General features: G+C 50.0%; 1 pseudogene across 1 annotated transcript in view; it reads left to right on the top strand.

Annotated features, from left to right (window-relative positions):
* Window positions 1-19626, top strand: part of LOC308232925 (protein spinster homolog 3-like) — a 121162-nt pseudogene that overhangs the window by 9272 nt on the left and 92264 nt on the right. The gene's annotated exons all lie outside the window — the stretch shown is intronic.

Here is a 19626-nt window from a genome sequence, read left to right as displayed (position 1 = left end):
GCAGCTGCTGCAAATTTGCATGCTCTGACATCTCTTTTACAAGTAATGAATCCACACAATACAAGGTATAGTTTCTCATTAGCAACTGGCTAGTAAATACAGGTGGTTTTGTACACAAAATCACAGCCTCTAATAACAGCTACGTTACAAGCACACATATTCGAGTTGTTACTTTTCAGCTGCCCTCAAGTGATGTCCTGCAATCATTCATTTTTCTCTTCCTCTATCTCATCCTGCTCGGGGTATTCACTGTCAGCTCCTATAGCTGAGGCATCGGGTTCCTCCACTTGTCTGTCCAGCTCATGGCAAGGCTTTGCAAACTTTGCAGGCAGCCACCATGGACCTGTAGGTAGGAGGACACAAACATGCCCCCTCTCCCAGGTCATCAGCTCTTGAGAAGGAGGCGGGTTAAAGTGATTCAAAGGCATTCTGATGGAAAAGGAATGAGGAGCAGCAGAGAATGTGAAGCTACAGCTGCCTGCCTGCTTAGCAGCAGCCATAAATACCTGCCGGCAACCACACTTTTGCATTAACCCTTTCTTGCCCGAAATGTTAATCTGCTACCCATTAAAAACTTTTACATGAACCCAACAAGAAAAAATACACAGAACACCGTCTGCCCTCAACACACACATACACACACAGGGGATCCCACAAGCAAGCTCCATACAATTACAATATTTGAAACACAAAATCCAGACAATCATTACTCCCACTACACTGTCCCATGTACAGAACCTGGCACAAGGACCCCGTGAAGACAATCAGAAACCAGCTCCAAGAAGCATCATCGCAGTGCGAGGTGGCAGGCTCACCTTTAGCGGGCGTCCCCGCAGAGGCTCTGCCTCCCCCCCATCGCATGAGCCTTGGGCTTCTGTACTGACCAAAACGCACACTCATTCCGACGCAGGTGGCCAGCCTAGATCGGAAGAAGTGGTCAGCAATATCTATTAAGGTCTCCAAGGGTTGAGAGAAACATGGACATACTTATATTTGCCAACTTCTAGTACATGAGCATCACAGAGAGACTGTCAAATGAGTTGTATATAGGGTCCCAAGTCCACAGTCTGCCATGGTCCACCTGATATGTTGATATTTTCCCAGGGAATTAACAACTTCCCAGCTGACCAATTTCCTAATGACATAAAGGTTGCTGCTTCCATGGGTACGCTGGCTTGTCTGCACTGATATGACGTGTTCAAAAGGCTGTAAGAGTTAAGACTTAAAGGGACTCCTAATAATGGTGCATTAAATTGCTCTACATTTCCACACACCCAACAGTTTTTCACGTGCGTATAATTAACTACCTTTGCTAACAGATCTACATAAGCATTAGCCTTAAAAGCAGTATTACCTCTCTGAAACATAAGCATGAATATTGAAAGAAAGAATAGTCTGTTTACACTCATGACTACATCTGGTTTTGTGCTTCCAAGCAAATCGCTTAGCACACCTTTGCTTAGTCCCCTCCCAGTGCTCAGGAGGAATCTGCCATATGTATGGCACCAGTAAGGGCTTTGAACATTCAAATTGAATAACGCGTATCTGCTGCTTCTGCTCCAATACCCGTCTCTGCAGCTCAAACTCTCCTTCAGAAATTCTAGGCGTGAAACCTGGCTCGTGCCTCGTCGTCATCCAGCCGATTCATTCGCCGGCAATGAGGGTGTTCCGGCTTCTTTTGGCAACGCTGGCTCCTTCCAAGGTTTCACTCACCGAGCTGGTACCCGCCGCGGGCCAGAGTCTGTGATTACACACATATATCCTCGACCGGTTAGTTTTACTTCCACAGGACCCTTCCAGGTACCCGTTTCTAGATCCTTATACTGGACCAGTATACCCTGAGTCTTATTCACATAACCTGACCCTAACGCTTGACCATGTATTACAGCAGGAGGGTCACTAGTCTCCTACCAATTGCAAAAAGTTCATAACATACACAGCTTTCTGTATTCTTGCTGCTGGGGTAAGCCCTTCTTCCCTCGTTTATTGTTTTTCTAACAATTGTTTCAAGGTCTGATGCGTACATCCAATAATAGCCTGACCTGTAGGAGAATGAGGAATACCAGTGATATGAGCAATGCCCCAATTATTTAAATTTTCAGACAGTGTTAAAGAAGCATAGCTAGGTGCGTTACCTGTTTGAAGCTGTAAAGGTACTCCCATAACTGCAAAACAGCCCTCCCTGGCCGCGCAAATGCATGATTACGTGGCGTGCGGTCTCACCAGCCAGAGGGGTAGCCCAAAGAAAGCGAGAAAAGGTGTCGATAATAACATGGACATACCTCAGTTTTCCAAAAGATGATACATGGGTTACATCCGTCTGTCAAAGTTGGAGAGGTTGGAGACCTCGAGGATTGACTCCAAGGCCTATACCTATTGTCTGGCCCTGACAATCAGGACAAGACTGTACAGTGCCTCGGGCATCTGTCAGGGACAAGCCAAACTGGCGAACTAACATCTTTGCCGATTGGTGAAAGAAGGCATGAGATGCTCGGGCTTGTTGAAAAGTATCTACCGGTGGTCTCGCCCATGCTGGAGCGACTAATATATCTGCTTTGTCATTACCATCACTGAGGCTCCCTGGGAGGCCCGAGTGACTGCGAATATGCGTAATAAAATATTTACAGTTACGATTATTTACAAGATGTAACAGAGTTTTCAACAAGGTCCATAACCTGCGATTAATAACTTCCTGTAAAATTGCCCTCTCTAGACGCTGAACAATTCCTACGACGTACAAAGAATCACAGACAATGTTAAGCGGAGTATCAGGCCATTGTTGAAATACCGCAACAACAGCACTTGGTTCTAATGTTTGTAAGGAATGTGTAGAGCGACCAGGTATTTTCTGTTTCTTCCAACCATCTTCTGTTTTCCAAACGTATCCGGCTATGTGATTATTTCTGCTAGCATCTGTAAAAACAGTTATACCTGAAACAGGTCTGTCGGAGTAAAAGGTAACATCTTCATATTGGTTCATATTGTCTCAGAGCCACTGTCTCTGGCCCATGTTCAGTCATGCCCGTTTATAGACAATTGGGTGGGTCCCTCTCACGCTACACAGAGCGTTTTGCATGCGCTGCCACTGAAAGCCTGCTCTCTTGCCTGATGCTGCCCTAAATGCGCTCCAGGCCACTGGGAAATGAGAAGGGCTGTATCACAGTGAGCTCCACTTAGTAAGAGGAAAGAGAATCACTAAGGAAGGGGAAAAAACCTTGGCTGATAGTGCAAGGAGCTGGGGAGCACAGTGGAGGAGCTTCATAGATATTAAATTGGTGCGAAGGGAATGTGTCTCTCCGCACACTGACGGGGGGAGAAGCAGCAGAACAGACATTTCTAGCTCTTCCAAAGGACAGGATGCTATGAGAAAAAAATTAAACTACAATGTAATAGTTCAGTGGGGTTTTCTGGAACATGCAGTTAGTTACTCACAGCTATTTATAGCACTATCATTTCAATATCCCTGAAGATGCATCGTCGGACTCTTTTCATTGCTGCTCTGATGAACAAACCCGTACTTGTTGTAACAAGTCACGCCACGGGAGATGCTCTTCTGCGCTCCCCACCCACACAACCCTGGGATTTGTTTTCATTTGAGAGCTTGTTAAACACAGCAGCCATCAAGTGAAGAAACCCATGTTCCAAGACACAAAGGAGTCACACCTATAAATCGTGAACTTTAGCAGTGGGAAAAGGCCATCCTCGCTTTGAGTTGGAACAGCCAGTAGCACAGTTTGTGGCTGCAAGGGGTTGGCTTTAAATCTGTGACACCCAGGGACTTACCTTGTTGTATCTATTTAGGCTGGGTGTTCAGTCTCCATCGTTCCTATACAGATGGGCCTAAGGGGAGGGTAGGAAAATAAAATGCAGTAGACAGTGGCTGAAGTAGATACTCAAATAGCAGTTAATCCTGTGGTAGGGTGCAAGGGCCCGCATCTCATCCCATAGAATCAGAGACTCAACTAGACTGGAAAAGACCTTTAAGATCATCAAGTCCAGCCTATGGCTGTTTGTGTGGCTGTAGCAGCAGTTAACCCACAGCAGTGTGTGTCACCTTGACAGGTAGCCCCAAGGTAGCTGCAGCAGGAACAGGAGACTCCTCTCTGCCCACCCTCACAGCAGCTCACTGTGACAGACGGGACCACTGCTCCCCTGAGCACCTGATGCATTCCCTGAGGCCGGTGTCTCGCGGTTGTGGGGCAGCCCAAGGTGAGGCTCACCTCATCCCTGACAGGATCAGGACTGTTGGCCTTCAGAGGCATCACATTCATGACAAGATTGGCACCCCCATTCCCTGTAGTGGCAGCATCTCACTGGCCTTGGGAAAGGGCTCTTACTGTTTGTGCATGTTTGCACTTTTTCAGCCTGCTTGAGAAAGTCTTCTGTTAAGGGAATAAAAAGCTTAGCATGAAACTTCTGGGTTATAGAGCCATGTATTTTTAAATATATTAGAAAACACATGTGTATTTTCATGTGTTAACAGGAATGTTGTGGAGACTTGTTATTCCAAGTCAGAGGTTTTTGGAAATACTTATGCCAGACAGAGACAGCTGAATACTTCGTAATTAGCCACTCACATTGTGGGTCAGTCTTATTGCCCCTGAATAACAACTTCCTTTCTCTTCCTCCTTGTAGTTTTGCCTGAATTAACTCAAAACCAGAATTTATGCCCCCACATCAAGAAAGTTCTGAATTTCTACTTTATCTTGTTGCTTTGTAAAGTATTTTAGCAGCACTGGCAGTAGCTGGGCAGGGATTTGGAAGCCGTTTCCTAAGACAGAGCTGCTTGCTCCAAGGGTGCAAGTTTTTCCCTAAATAGACTTTCTAACCTTTTAAAGACATAATTAAAATAAAGCTCTTCCTCCTTTCATTCCCTCACCATGCCTGGAGTGCATTTTGTGATCTCGAGGAGCAAGGAAGCTCAACTGTCCAAAGAGAGGTACTTAAGAAGTGTCTTTAGCAGCAGTGTTGTTGAGGAAACATCTCCCGTGTGGCTCCCCACTCCTTGCAGTCCTGCTGCTTCTGCTTTAGGGTTGATGAACATTTCCTCTAAAGGAAAGAAAATGTGCTCCTGCCATTGAACCGTGCAGAAGCTCCTCCATTTGTGCACTCCCTACAGCACAGGAGCACTGCAGTGAGTTACCAGGCTTGTGCCCGATGTCTGTCTGTCTGTAGCTCAGTGGGCCTAGGGGCCTGTTCAGTGTACAGGAACAAGAAGATGTCTCAGGAGTCAATGCAGTCATGCTTTAATGTGTTTTTACATCCTTTTACGATTCACAAGGCCAGAATATAAGTACTTATACATTTTTAATAGGAAAGTAATATATTCCCCCAAAAGAAAAATAGATTTAATTATTTGTCATAAAAGTTGCCTGACAGTTGAAACTTCAAGCTTCTAAGCTAGAAAAGCTCAAATAGACAAATTATACTGAAATGTTCTTTAAAGACCAAGTGGCTGCTTTATTAAAATATTAAATTTACAATTTAAAAAGAAATATCCTGATTTATTATTCAATTATGATAATCTTATTGAAGTGACATGAAATTCATGACAGTGGGCTTTATTCTGTCCAAACCCTGTCCTCGGTTATCCTCAGAGGCAATCAGTTTTGCCATTACCTTTTTTGCCAAAACTTTTCCTTGTACCTAAAAACAATTTATCAGGCAATTAAAAACATTAAACCTAGATCCATATTCTACCTTTTCCTGATTTTCTGGCCACGCTACTCTCCTATCTACAACACATTGGCAGGCATCTGGGGACATTTTCACCATATTCAGGGATGGTAAAGAAGATACGATCACACCATGCCGCTCTGCATCACAGGTTCCAAAATGCTTCACAGTATGTACGAGGGAAGCATGCAGTTTACTTAAGAGATGTATGCTGGGGCATGCTACGGTTTCCTGGTCACCACATCACATCCAATAAACATGCCAAAATGTGACTACTGAAACGGGAGCAGTAACAGGATCATAATGAAATAACTCTCCTCTTCTTCCACGTACACCACGGAATGTAAAGGGTACCCACAAGTTACACCAAGCAACTCGTCTTGTTTCTCTGACACTGAGACTTTGCTTGTACACAGGAGGAACTGAGAAGCCAGGAATGAAAATCACATTGCTTACAAAACATCTAAAATGTGTTTTGGGACCCTCTCTTCTAGCATGAGACAGAGAACTCAACACAGCAGCTAAGCTAAGGTATTCGGCTCCTTGGTTTTGGTGAAAGAGGGCTGGTGGCAGAGCACTGGCACTGTGAATCTTTAGTGTCTGGAGTATCTTTTTTTCTTCCTTTCTTCCTCCACATATTTTGATTCTCACTTTTGCTTCCCCCCTTTGTGATCAAAACAACTGAGTTAGTCCACTTCAACCAAACAGTGTTCTGTAATCATACTTTGTAGGAACTGCACACATTCCTCTGCATAGGGAATAAGCATTTGAAGTCAGAACAAATACAAGTATAATGCCTGGCCAGTAACACTCCCTGGGGTACTCTGCAGACAAAGGAGTGAATTAGTTATGTGAATAACCTAGAAGCTTTTTAGTGTTCGCTTCTGACGGCTGCCCCATATCCAAACTCATGGATTTTCGTGTTCAAGGGCTTATCTGTCCCACTGTCGGGTAACTGGCAGCCAGGTCTCTGTCTGACCCCTTTGGTGATGACCAGGGTTGGTTTTCTTTTAGTGTCCTGAAAGTGCAGAGAAATTCAATTCAGAAAATCTTTAGAACTGTGCATATTTAGGCATAAATTGTGCAAATAGCCAAACTATCCTGTATTAAACCCGTCTCTCCTAACAGGTCAATCTCCCCAAAACACAGAGAAAGAGATAGTCATTACTTTGCTTGCAAAACTGACTAGTGAAGGCTAACAATCTGATATGGATGTAATGCTGAAGAGATAAACAATAAAGCAGTGAAAAGCACACAAGCGAAACAGCCTACAAGGCAAGACAAAACTGGATGCTGAGAAGACAGACACTGAGTAAAGTGCTCCCCATTGAGAGAAACTGGCTCTCCCCATCAATTTGAGGTGGGTTTCTCAGCTTATATCTGTGCTGCATACAGACAGGCTCTCTTCAGCCCATCCACCTCTGCTCAAGAGCGTAAAGACCCCTCTGGTTGCCGTTGCCAAGGCACTTCTCTGTCCTTGACCTTCTGTAAACTGAGTGCTGCAGCACCATGGGGAGCATCTGCAGTCAGAGGGGACGCCTAGTGATGGGTCAAGCAAAGGGTGCTGGAAAGTGGCACCTGCGCCCTGGCCCAGGAATAAAACACAGGAAGACAGATGTGAACATAGTCTGTTTATTTTAAGTGGGGGACATAAAAACAGGGGGTGGGGGATGTAGCAGGGGGGGTGGAAATTGTATATTGACAGTAAAAAAATACGCTAAAATGATAGTAAAATTATGGTAAAAATACTAGTTTACTAGTGTTAACAACAGAACAGCAGTATAACAACCAAAAGCTACAATAAACCAACAAAACAAGTACAGTATAAGAACAAAACAACAGCAGTATAACAAGAATATTACAACAGCCGTAGGCCAAACACAGAACAATAAAAATCTTCAATGAACATCATAGACGCCGACGTTTTGCCTCTGGTGGCCTAAAAGGCCACTTGGCATCTCTGCGGTCCTCCTCCTTCGGGAAGTAAAAAAACCAAAGAGAACAGGTTTAGTCCCACCCATGTGCATCGCAATTTAGAAGGAAGCAGGTGCTGTAACAGCTCAAATATCAAAACAAAGTGTGATTTCCTTAAAGAAGGTTTCAATATTTGTGGGGTTTTGGCTAATTTAGACTGCAGCCAGCACACACAATTACAGGGCTCAGGGAGTAAAAGACCCAGCAGCGAAGGCCTCCTGGGGGTGGTGAGGACCCCACGGGCAGGGGGGAGCAGCTCTCGGGTGACTCCTGGCTCCAGCAGCCTCTGCCGCGCTCCCACTGCACAGCACCAGGGGAGACAGCACCGCAGGTCCTGGGAGCTGGTAAGTCCCAAACAGGTGGGGGTGAGCCACAAATGAAAAGCAATGGGGATTTGGGGAGGGGGAGGACCCCAGTCCGCTCGGGACTCCCCCAGTGGCTCCAGAGCACCCCAACATGGGCAAGGGGATAAGAAGGGAGGGGAGAGACTGCCAGGGCTGGAGCAAAAGTTTACACCTTAGGAAACGTGGCAAAAGAAAGCCAGGACGGAAAGGCTGCACAGACGCACAGAGGTTCATCAGCCCCGGCTGGGGAGCTCTTCCAGTAGGAAGAGTTCCCCCTGTCCCACCCCAGGCGCTGCCACCCAGCACGGCTTCTTGCTGGCAGCAGAAACGGGGCCTGGCCCCATCACTCTGGTCCCGCCTCGGGGCTGCTCTGGACCGCAGCCCGCACAGGTGGGGGCCAGCAGCACTGGCCATTACTTATTGCAGAAATGATGGATCCGTGCCTTGTGCCGCTTGCAGGCTCTGTCCTTGGATCTTGCCCGGCTGGAAGAGGTGGACGAACCTGGAAGCACAACTGTTGCTCAGGTCTCTGCAGCCTCACTCTGAGCTGGCACCGGGGCTACCCCCATCCCTATCCCGGGGGGAATGGAAGGTTTTGCATCCCTGGAGGCCAGTAGCTACCACCCGAGCCGGCCCTTCCGCCATCCCCTAGCCCAAGGGGACAACACCACCCATCAGCTCCTCAAGCCTGAAGCACCAACTGCGTCCATACCAGAGGAAGCGGGGTCTCGTCCGAGGCCTGATGGGCGCTGGCCCCAGAAGGGTGCAGGAGTCCCTGGAAAGCAGCACACCACTGTGAGCCGGGGTCGGCCAAGGAGGAAGAGCCTGGCTTTTAGGGAGTTGGCAGCTCAGCCAGGTGCGGCAGGAAAGCTGCTGCCTAAATCAAGCCCTGCCCTTCACCCCCACAGAAGCCCTGTCCACCCCGACTCACCTGGCAAGACGGGCGCGCTCCTGCTGCTGGACTGGGTGGTGTCAGGAAAGCCGGTGGTGGTGGAAGCCGCTTGCCCAGAAACGACTGATGCTGTGGTCGTGGATGCTGCCTGTGTGTGGCTGGTGCCTGAGCAGCCCTGGGTGATGGCTGCTGGCAGGGAGCAAGAAATCAGGACCCGCAACTTGCCGCACGGGACTACCCCTTAGCAGAGCCTCCCAGCTTGAACAGCTCGCAGCTCCGGCCCTGGGCAACCTCGCCCATCAACCACCCTGGGGACTGCGGGACACGAGGACTCCGTCCCGAGTCTTCACAAGTCTCGAAGAGCATCAGACCCGAGGACCAGGCAGCACTGGCCCAGGAGCTTCCTCGGCCTGCGCTACACCCTGCCAGCCCAGGCCGTGGCTTTCTCCTCCTTGCCGTGCCCTTCGCATTCCCAGTCTGCCCTTACCAGCCTTAGGTCCCAAGAGCTGTCGGTAGCGCTGCCACGCTGCCTCCCTCTCCTCGCTTAGGGTCATCTCTGTGGTGGGGTACCCAGGAATAAGCTCAGGGAACTGCCAAGAGAGAGCAGTAGCTTAGCTCCTTCTCAGGGCAGCCAGCAGAGCCGCTCTGAAGGAGGTGTGCAAGCAGGCGCGTGCCAGAGCCGTGAAGCCGTGGTTCTGCCACAGCCACGGCGGAGCTCCGATCCCCCTTCATTTTGGCACCGGCTTGGCGCTGAGGCCACGGCAGCCTTGCCCAGGCCAGTACCTGCTCCAGCAGCGGGCAGCAGTCACGCACAGCCACCACACGCTGGGGCAGGGGAGAGCATCAGTTCCCACTCGGCCAAGGATGAGGCCTCCTGCCTCAAGGCAGGCAGGTCAGCCTGCTCCCAGCCCTGCAGGGATTGCACTGAGCACATTCTATCCCCAGAGGAGGGCAAAAGAGGCTTGCGAGACAGCGACGTACCAGCACCAGTGGGTGGGTCTCGCCAGGCACCAGCAGGCAGATGCTCCTCCTGCGTGGCCTTCCTTTCCCCAGCGCAGGTGGTGGGCTCGGGGACTGCCGCCGCTTCTCCTCGGGCCTCTTGACAGCTACAGGAGGAGACAAGTCAGGAGCAGCTCCCAGCAGAGGTGTTTGGCCTGCACCAAGGGGGTTGTCCCTTCTCACTCCTCTCCGGATGCCCATCCTGGAGGGCAGAGCCAGGGACACGGCCTTCAGCCACAGACAAGGCTGCGATGCCCTGGGGCAGCAGCTGGCCACAAGAGATCCGTGGGGAAGCTCTCACAAGAGCCTGCTGGGGCTCCACGGGCCGGCGGCCCCTTCCCACCTCCACAGACGCTCCTTGCACGCTGCCCACCCGAACCACAAACCACACAAACTGCCACACGGGCCCACATCTCGCACTGTGCCACGGGACCCTCTCCGCGATGGGCACACGGGGTTTCCTCTCCCTTTCGGCTGAGGAAGTGTTGCCATGAGTTCCGCCTGGAATGTGAGCAGGCCCAAGCCAGGGGCCCATCCAAGCCCGGCACAGAGCTGGGCCCCACCTACACTCACCTTCCTCGGTCTGCACGGCCTTGTTGGCTCTTCCTGGAGCACGGTCTTCCGGTCGCAACAATTCCCATTCCCTGTGCAAGTGGGAGAGAGCCAGTTAGGGTCAGCCCCAGGCTGGGACAGGACATGCCAGTGCCACAGGGCAACGCCACCGCTGCAGCAGTCTGAGCCCTTCGAGCTCCAACCCGGCCTGCGGGCAGGGCAGGGATGGTGCAGGTCAGCGCTGCCGCCAGCGCCGCAGGGGCACAAGGCAGCAGGGATGCTGATGGACACAACAAGGGAGCTTCCCCACCACTGGGTGACCCAGCAGCCATGTCTCACGGGCCTGGAATGTCCCAGCTCCGGTGGAGAGCAGGCCTTGGGCACCGGCTCAGCTGGGAAAGCGACTGCTCTCTTCCTGGCCGGCACTGACAAGCAGGCACCGGCTGGATGAGCAGTACGTTACCTTCCTGTCCAAAGTGGCACCTCGCAGCAGGATCCTGGGCCAGACTGCGGGGACTCCCTCACGCACATCCTCTTCTATTGGCATGTGGAAAGAGACCAGGAGTAACTCATTTGGTTCAGGGGAGCACAGCCTCCCTTTCTCCTGCTCATCACAGAGTAAATCCCATCTCCCAGGTGCTGGCTACTGAGCCCACAGCCTCTCTTGCTTCAACACTGCTCAACTGACCTCTGCAACGTCTGTGGAGGGCAAAGTCTGAGCACCTCAACCTGAATCCGCTCTGGGAGCAAGCAGCCTCCAGGCTCTTTACTGGCCGAGGCAATGGGGAGGGAGGGAGGACGCTGCTGGCCCAGCCAGAGTAAACCCTTCCCTACTGACCCACCCGGGATAAAACCTTTCACTGCACAGCTGCAGAGCTCCACCAGCCACGACTACGTCCCACTCACACATCTGCAAGCCCAGCCCAAGACGTGAGCAGTGTTTTACTACAGCTCAGCAGCTGCTGAGGAGACCTGTGTCAAAGTGGGAACACAGGGCTCCCACACGCGCTGCTGCCTCCAGCTGAAAAGGTGCCAGCACAGCAAAGAGATTTTCTCTCATCATCTGTCCCAGCGTACCGGTGGGGGAACGGTCTCAGGGCTCCGGTCCTGCGGCAGCGGGTCCTGCTGGCGCACGGACTGCGGCGGGGCTCTGCTGGCAGACAACAGTTGGAGCCGCTGTTAGTGGCAGGAAGATCCGATCCCATCCTCCCCCCAAGCTCACCCGAGTCAGCAGCGGCGGGACGGGTGCCCTCAGCATGGACGGCGCCTGCAGTCACGCCACTGTAGAGGTCGTTTTGCCGTACGGGCGACATAAGACAGGAGCGATGCGGGCTGGCAGGATCTCATCACACCCCAGGACCCCCTGTGCCCAACAGCCATCCCTGCAGCACCACGCAGGCCAGCACCAAGGGAAGTGATATGGGCCTGGCACCGCCATCACAGTGCCATCCACGTCTGCACCCAACCGTGCCCTCTGACGCCCCCATCCCTGACAACTTATGTCCCTGTGCCAGCTGTCTCCGTATCCCACCTACGTCCCTCTGCCACCCTCATCCCTGACAACCTGTGTCCCTGTGCCACCCATGTCCCTGAGAAGGAGTGTCCTACTGCCACCCGTGTCCTTATCCCACCTGTTTACCAGGGCCACCCGTGTCCTTATCCCACCCACATCCTACTCCCGCGCTCACCCGAGGCAGTTGCCGCGGGTCGGGGTGCTCAGACCTCGGCCGATCACAGTGGCCGGTCCGCCGTTACTGGCCCTTTTCCTCGTCAGGCGCCAAGCAACCTGGTCCCGAGTGGCTGGGAAGCGGGCGATCAGCCTGCGCCTGGGCCTGTACGAGGGCAGCCGCAGTCGGGGAGGGCGCTGGGGGAGCAGGAATCGCGCTGGAGAGCGCCGGGCCGGAGGGCGCCTGGCGGGCGGGCGGGACCGCAGCGCACAGCAGGCACCCCCCGCACTCAGCGCCGCTGCCAGCAGCAATCCCTGCAGCAGGCAGGCGACCGCCACCGACAGCGCCACTGCCAGCGCCGACGGCCAGCAACAAGGGCAGCGCCACGGGCCCGGCAGCGCCATCGCTCTCGATCGCTCTGCAGCAACGGCCACCGGCCCGGAGCGCGCTGCGGGAGCCGCGCGGCGTTACCTCGGCAGCCGCCGCCTTCTAGAGCTCGCGGCCCTGCTCCACCGGCCCCGCCGTTCCACCCGCCTCCTACTGACAGCCCTGTGCCCCCCGCGCCCCTGACAGCCAGCGTCCCTGTGCCACCCCTGTCCTTATCCCACCCTCGCCTCTGTGCCTGCAGCTCCCAGAGCCCTGCTGTGTCCTGCCAGGCAGGCGCCATGGCAGGGACGATGCCACGGACCACACAGAACACGGTTCCCCTGAGCATCTCCCATGCCATGGCCCTGCTGCGGGGACCCTGCAGCCCAGCTGAGCAGGCCAGGGCTGTCTGCACGGCATCACCTCGCCAGAGAGGGAGAGGGCTGGTGGGGCAGCCAAAGCCACCCTCAAAGTGCAACTGCTCAAAGCAGAGGCAAAGTGGAGGAAAACTAGTGAAATAAGAAGAAGAAACAGTAATAATAATAACTGTTGTTCAACCACGCAGCTGTGTTTGAACAAGGGAAGCAAGTACCCACAAGCAGAGGGTGCTGGAAAGCTGCACCCTGTGGCCTGGCCCAGGAATCAAACACAGGGAAGACAGATGTGAACACAGGCTGGTTATTTTAGGTGGAGGACATAAAAACAGGGGGTGGGGGTGAGGTGGAGGAGAGTGGGAATTGCATATTGACAGTAAAAGAGTAGTAAAATGATAGTAAAATTAGGGTCAAAACACTGGTTTACTATTGTTATAACAACAAAACAACAGCGTAACAACAAAAATACTACAATAAAACAACAGAGTAACAACATAAATACTACAGTAAAACAACGAAACAACTACCGTGTAAGAAAATAACAACTACAGGATAACAAGAATATTAGAACTAGTGCAGAAGAAACACAGAACAATCAAAATATTCAACAAATATCATAGCTGCTGATGTTTTGCTGTTGGTGGTGCAAAAGGCCACTTGGCCTCAGCATCCCGGCAAGCAAGGTAGTACAACATTCACACCCAACTGCCTTCACGAGAAGCGTTCACAGTCACATCCTACCTTCTGTCTTTAAACAAACTGGGATTCAGCCCTGTGCAGTGTTCCCAAGGGTGTTTCCACAGCTGTGTGCACCTCACCTGTTAGATGAATTGCATGTCTCTTGGAGGCACGGTGACACAGTGCCCTGGACAAGCTGAGCCCCGTAAAGAAACAGCGGTACACACATTCCCACAGCTCCAGTAACAAAGGCCATGGCAGTCAGATCCAGTGAGGACCAGACAAAACTCCAGCTGAGAGGCAAAGAAGGAAATGAGAGATACTAGAAATAGCAGGGTGTGACGAATAGGGCAGCCTACCTCATTTAGACTTCTTATAATCAAAATGCACTCCCTTTGAAGATATGAACTTTGATGAGGCTTTATCTATGAACAGGGAAATCCTAATTAGTGTGAAGACTACGACCCACTGATTTCATGTTAAATCCCAGTCCTGTTACCTGCAGATTTCATTGCCAGCTTTTGCTAAAACAATTGCTGTGAAATTTTGGATAGGAGAACTACGACAGCTGAGAGTGGGCAAGAATGTAGCAAATTAGTAGCTAAATGGAAGTGTTCTGTTTAAAAAGAAGAGGCCATCTGCCAGCCACAGGTTAGCTGCTCAGAACACACACGCAACTACTTTATAAACCAGGTTCGAGTCCTACAGGCCCTGAGCTTATTCATCAGAGGCACAGCAGGCTCACAAACACTATAGAAAGACTGCCTCAACCATGCTGATCCAACCTTCCTCAGGCACTAAGAATGGCAGAGAGAGTCACACTGCGAATGGTGCTCTTTTCCCAATCTAGTTTACCCTAACGTGTTAAAGCAAGAGGGAAAGGCAAACTTAGTAGAAAATAAAGCTGGATTTCAACAGGAGCACACTCCCATCCTAACTCTGCCTCCTTCCCCCTCAAAAGAGGAGAATAACAGACACAAAGAAGTTTTTGATCTCCTGTGTAGCATTCCTGTAAAAGTGTTTATGGTGTTTCAAGCAACTTGTACACAACATGCGACACAAAGGAGCTGAGTGGGATGTGATGACCATATTCCCCAAAAGGGAATGGTCATTCTTCAGGGGAGGGGACCCTGGCTGCTAAAATCACTTACTTCTTGGCAAGTGAGATGACATCGTGACACCAAGTAGTCCTGGCAGTTCTGTGTACTCCTGGCTTCTCAGCTGCTGCTTGTATTGTGCCAGAGATGCTCAGTGCTCTGTGTGCTGCTGTCCTTCCCTGGGTCCTGTGAGGGACCAGCAGAAGCAGAAGAACCGGTGCTAGACCTCCCAGGCAAGGAGTTATCTGTAGACACAAGCAAGGCTGGTTACAGAAAGGGTACCCGTGGAGTGAAAAGCCTACAGAACTTCAAATTCAGCATTAGAATTACGGACTGGAGAATGGCAGCTATGCTCAGAAATGAATGTAACTTGCGGTTTGTAGGTCATTTTTGTAAAGAAGAGTGGCTTTGGTGATGTATGGTGACTTCAGAGGAAAAAAGACCTATTAGATCCTCCCTCTGCATCATAAAGATACACGACCGCTCCCTCTGATTCTGGAGTAAAACATGTGAAGAAAGAAAAGTGAACAGTAATATTCCAGCTACAAATGCAAGAATCAATCATGCAGCCATCAGCGTTACCTGCGTAACTTCAGACTGTTATTCCAGCAAACATTCTTCCCCCCTCATCGTGTACATGCTAGTTAATTTTATAGAGAACTTGGGAGGATCTGACAGAGTACTTCCAAAGCACTTGGTGTTCTCTGTGGAGAAACATCACAATGACGTGACAAGAACAGAAAATACCTTCACATTTCTCTATTTCAGGAGGTCTTGATGCATCCAAGTGCCTCCTCAGGTAAGAAGCACATCAGCGCCAGCCCTGGCTGCTGTACAGTTTAACCTGTGCCTCTTCCATTCTGCAAGAACTAGGCTAAAATCTTTCCTTCGTCCTGCAGGAACAAGGGAAAACACCAAACTCATGACCAAGTCCTCTAAAACACCAAGTTCATGACCAGTCAGGCAGTAGAAGGTCTTTCCACTGTTCACCTTTGACATGACGAGCATAAGTAATCCCAACCCCAGGGATGGTTCTGATTTTACAATGAATGGCTCAGCCGCCCGAGTGACAGTGAGGAACTCACCCTGAAGGCCCACTGCCAGTCACGACAGACCTGCCATGCCAGCTGCCAGGACATAGCCAAGACCACTGTAAGCAACAAAAAGGAGTAATCAGTAGGCACCAAGGAATTCTTGTTGCCCGAAATGACATCTTGCCAGCTAAGGAGAGCACAGAGAACCCAGATCAGACAACCCATAAAGCAGTTTATTATTGGCTCTTTTCTGTCCTAGCCACATGAATAAAACCCTGCAGGAATTCCTTTAGCTTTAATCTGCTTTCTGGGCTCAGACTTGGCTGCCTGCTCTAATAAAGAGTATGTGTCCAAGGCACAGAAAAACCCTTCTCCTCTTCATCAGACACTGTCAATTCAACTGAAAGAGGAGAGGGAAGGGCCAGTTCTTCCTTGGGACGATTTAATGGGGGGGGTTCTTGACAAATTTGTCAAGTAAGCAAATATCCAAAAGCTTTTGCCTTCCAAAAGCCAGAAATAAATTACCTACCCCCAGGCACATATTTCTTTCAGAGTTGATTCAATCGTTTATTCCAAGCCCACACGTTTTCGGAGTTCAGATTCTCTCTAAAAAATGCTGAGGGGAAAAAAAAGCTCATTTTTCTTCAAGGTAACTACAGAAATAAGCCTAACCAGCTCTATTTCAACATGCTAAGCAAGGGACAAATCCTTTTGCAAGAGCCAATCCAGACATACATCAAAATAGATCTGATCAAGGCTCAGGGCATATTGAATGCCTGGTGTGGTCAGATGGAATTTCAAAAGGCAGGTCAGTTACTAGCAAGAAAACCAACCTTTGCACTGGAAGGAAGAGGTAGAAGACAGACAGCATCGTGGTCCTTTTTCATTCGCAGGAGCCGATGCATCCAGTGCATCCAGAGGGGCCAACGAACGGCATTTCAGATTCCCCTCCACCCCCCTCCAGGGCTGGGGACTGGGACAGCGAGTGACGGAGGCACCTTTCCCTTGGTGATGACCAGGGTTGGTTTTCTTTTAGTGTCCTGAAAGTGCAGAGAAATTCAATTCAGAAAATCTTTAGAACTGTGCATATTTAGGCATAAATTGTGCAAATAGCCAAACTATCCTGTATTAAACCCATCTCTCCTAACAGGTCAATCTCCCCAAAACACAGAGAAAGAGATAGTCATTACTTTGCTTGCAAAACTGACTAGTGAAGGCTAACAATCTGATATGGATGTAATGCTGAAGAGATAAACAATAAAGCAGTGAAAAGCACACAAGCGAAACAGCCTACAAGGCAAGACAAAACTGGATGCTGAGAAGACAGACACTGAGTAAAGTGCTCCCCATTGATAGAAACTGGCTCTCCCCATCACTTTGAGGTGGGTTTCTCAGCTTATATCTGTGCTGCATATAGACAGGCTCTCAGGTGGTGAGATTTTCATGACAAGGGTAAAGTGACTACTTTTAAAAGGACAAGTAAAACTTTCTTCTAAAATATAAACGAGATGAAATTAGGTCTTGTAGAAAGATGTTAGCAAAGAGTTGAACAACCTCCAAAGCAGTTCAGCTCTGCAATAGCTTTACAGACCTCAGAATTAAATCTCTATGAATTTTGATACCCAAATTTCTGTGACTGAGTTTTTAACAGAACACAGGTTACCTTTGGATAATTTATTAAAGGAAACAGACATTGAAATGTATGTGAAATATCTAAAAGTTAGACAACCAACCTACAGCTAGTGTCACTGTGATGGATGGGGTAGGTATCCATGGGAACATTCTCCATTGAAACGGCTGTCAACAAGAGAGACTTCCTGTGCTTTAGGCTGCAGCGACTTCCAACTTCCTCAGACACTGGCAGCAAAGCTAAAAAGCCAAAGAGAGTCAACGTAAGTTTTGCAGAGAGGCAACGCTGAAGGTAAGCAACATTCCACCCACTACCAACTCCTCCTGTGTGCATTGCAGTGCGGAGTGGTTATGTCCCAGTGGTCGTCTTTGTTCTGATTCAAAGCAGGCCATTTAAAAAGAATGCTAATCCCCATCCAGTCACAATTACCTGACTTAAATACCTGCCCTCACAGGGTCACAGTTTCTGTTTGTAGATCACTAGGAACTGGCACACTGTAAGGCACACACTGCAAGGCTTAAATCAAGAAACCTTCAGCCTCCCTGAAGCGTTTCCATTGCTGCACAGCCACTGCCCTGTGGGCAAAGCCTTCAGCCCCCCAAACGCTGTCTCTGATGCACCCCAGCCTGGCCCAGCCCCTCGTCCACCCCCAGTTACAAGTGTCCTTCACGCTGGTACAATTTTATCAACCTAAACCCGTAAGAATTCCCACAAGAATCCATTCATTTTCAGTCAGCACAAACTGAGAACAACGCTGGTTTGTCTGCTTTTACCTGCCAGGTAAGCCACGCTCTGGGTGTTCACCTCAAACCTGTCACAGGTTCCTGTGCTTGTTAACCAGAGCTAGTAGTGTGTGTAAAACCCTCACAGTTCTTGCTACAGTGGTAGCAGAAGGGTGCCTGTACCCTAAGAAATGGGGTTAAAAACCGAATACTGTATTTAATGTTCAATGCATGTTTACGAAGCATTACTGTGTTCATCAGCATGTTCTCAGGACACTTCACACGAAGGGTAAGGAAGCACAACTCTAACAGGAGATGCAAGATGTGTTCTTACCCTTCAGGAGGTGTCCCACTACTGCAAAGTTGAAGTTGGAGTTGAAATTCAACCCAACAAAATGGTCCATCTGCTTGCAGTGCCACTCGAGGGGCCTCCTGATCTCCACGAACACCTCTTCCGGGCTCTGACCAGGAAAAAGAAGACCCAAGAGCTGCTCATGATAGCTCAAGGTGTTCTTTTGACAAGTGACAGAGTAATTTTAAGAGCTTACACTGAAATACCAAACACACCTTTGAACACAACACACCTGTACATTTCTGTTCCGGTTCAGAACGCAGTTACGTACATCGCAGTTTTACTCTTGGTAGTACCCAAGTGGAACAATTCCTAATGCAAATTGCAGTTTCAGTTGCTTACCCAGTGTCCAGGAGGACAAGAGTTGTGTTTTTTTCCGTTATCAACAGATGTAAGTGCTCACACAAACCCAGTGTCAGTCAGAGCTGGTCGCTAACAGCTCACCTTGCCGTTGAATATTCGAAGGCTGTCCAGGGTGTGCAGATTCTGCTCAAGCAGGTCTGTACCTGCTGAGTACAGGTTTACTTCATCCAGCTGCAGCACTGCCATGGCTACCCAGAAGAGGGCCTTGTGCATCGGCGAGTCCTGAAGGGAAAGAGAGAAAGCCACGATTTTCAAGTCAAGAAATCCATCACTGAACATTAAATTCCTTAATCACATTCATTAATTTCATAGGCAGAGCCTGTTAAAAAAGGACAACCAATGTAACGCTTGTGAGGTGGGCTGATGCCAACCTGATGAAGTTTAACCATGCCAAGCGCAAGGGGTCCTACACCTGGGTCGGAGCAATCCCAGGCACAGCTACAGGTTGGGCAGAGAAGAGATTCAGAGCAGCCCTGCGCAGAAGGACTTGGGGGTGTTGGTCGATGAGAAAATGAACATGAGCCAGCTTCAGTGTGCGCTCGCAGCCCAGAAAGCCAACCGCATCCCGAGCTGCATCAAAAGTTGCGTGACCAGCAGGTCGAAGGAAGTGATCCTGCCCCTCTACTCCGCTCTCCTGAGACCTCACTTGGAGTATTGTGTGCAGTTCTGGTGTCCTCAACATAAAAAGGACATGGAACTGTTGGAACAAGTCCAGAGGAGGGCCACGAGGATGATCAGGGGAGTGGAGCACCTCTCGTATGAAGACAGGCTGAGAAAGTTGGGGCTGTTCAGCCTGGAGAAGAGAAGGGTGCGTGGAGACCTCATAGCAGCCTTTCGGTATCTGAAGGGGGCCTACAAGGATGCTGGGGATGGACTATGCGTCAGGGACTGTAGCGACAGGACAAG

Source organism: Psittacula echo, assembly GCF_963264785.1.
Source record: "Psittacula echo genome assembly, chromosome: 1".
Taxonomy (NCBI): domain Eukaryota; kingdom Metazoa; phylum Chordata; class Aves; order Psittaciformes; family Psittacidae; genus Psittacula; species Psittacula echo.
Note: the sequence above shows the minus strand (reverse complement) of the source record. Positions and strands in the feature narration are given on the sequence as shown.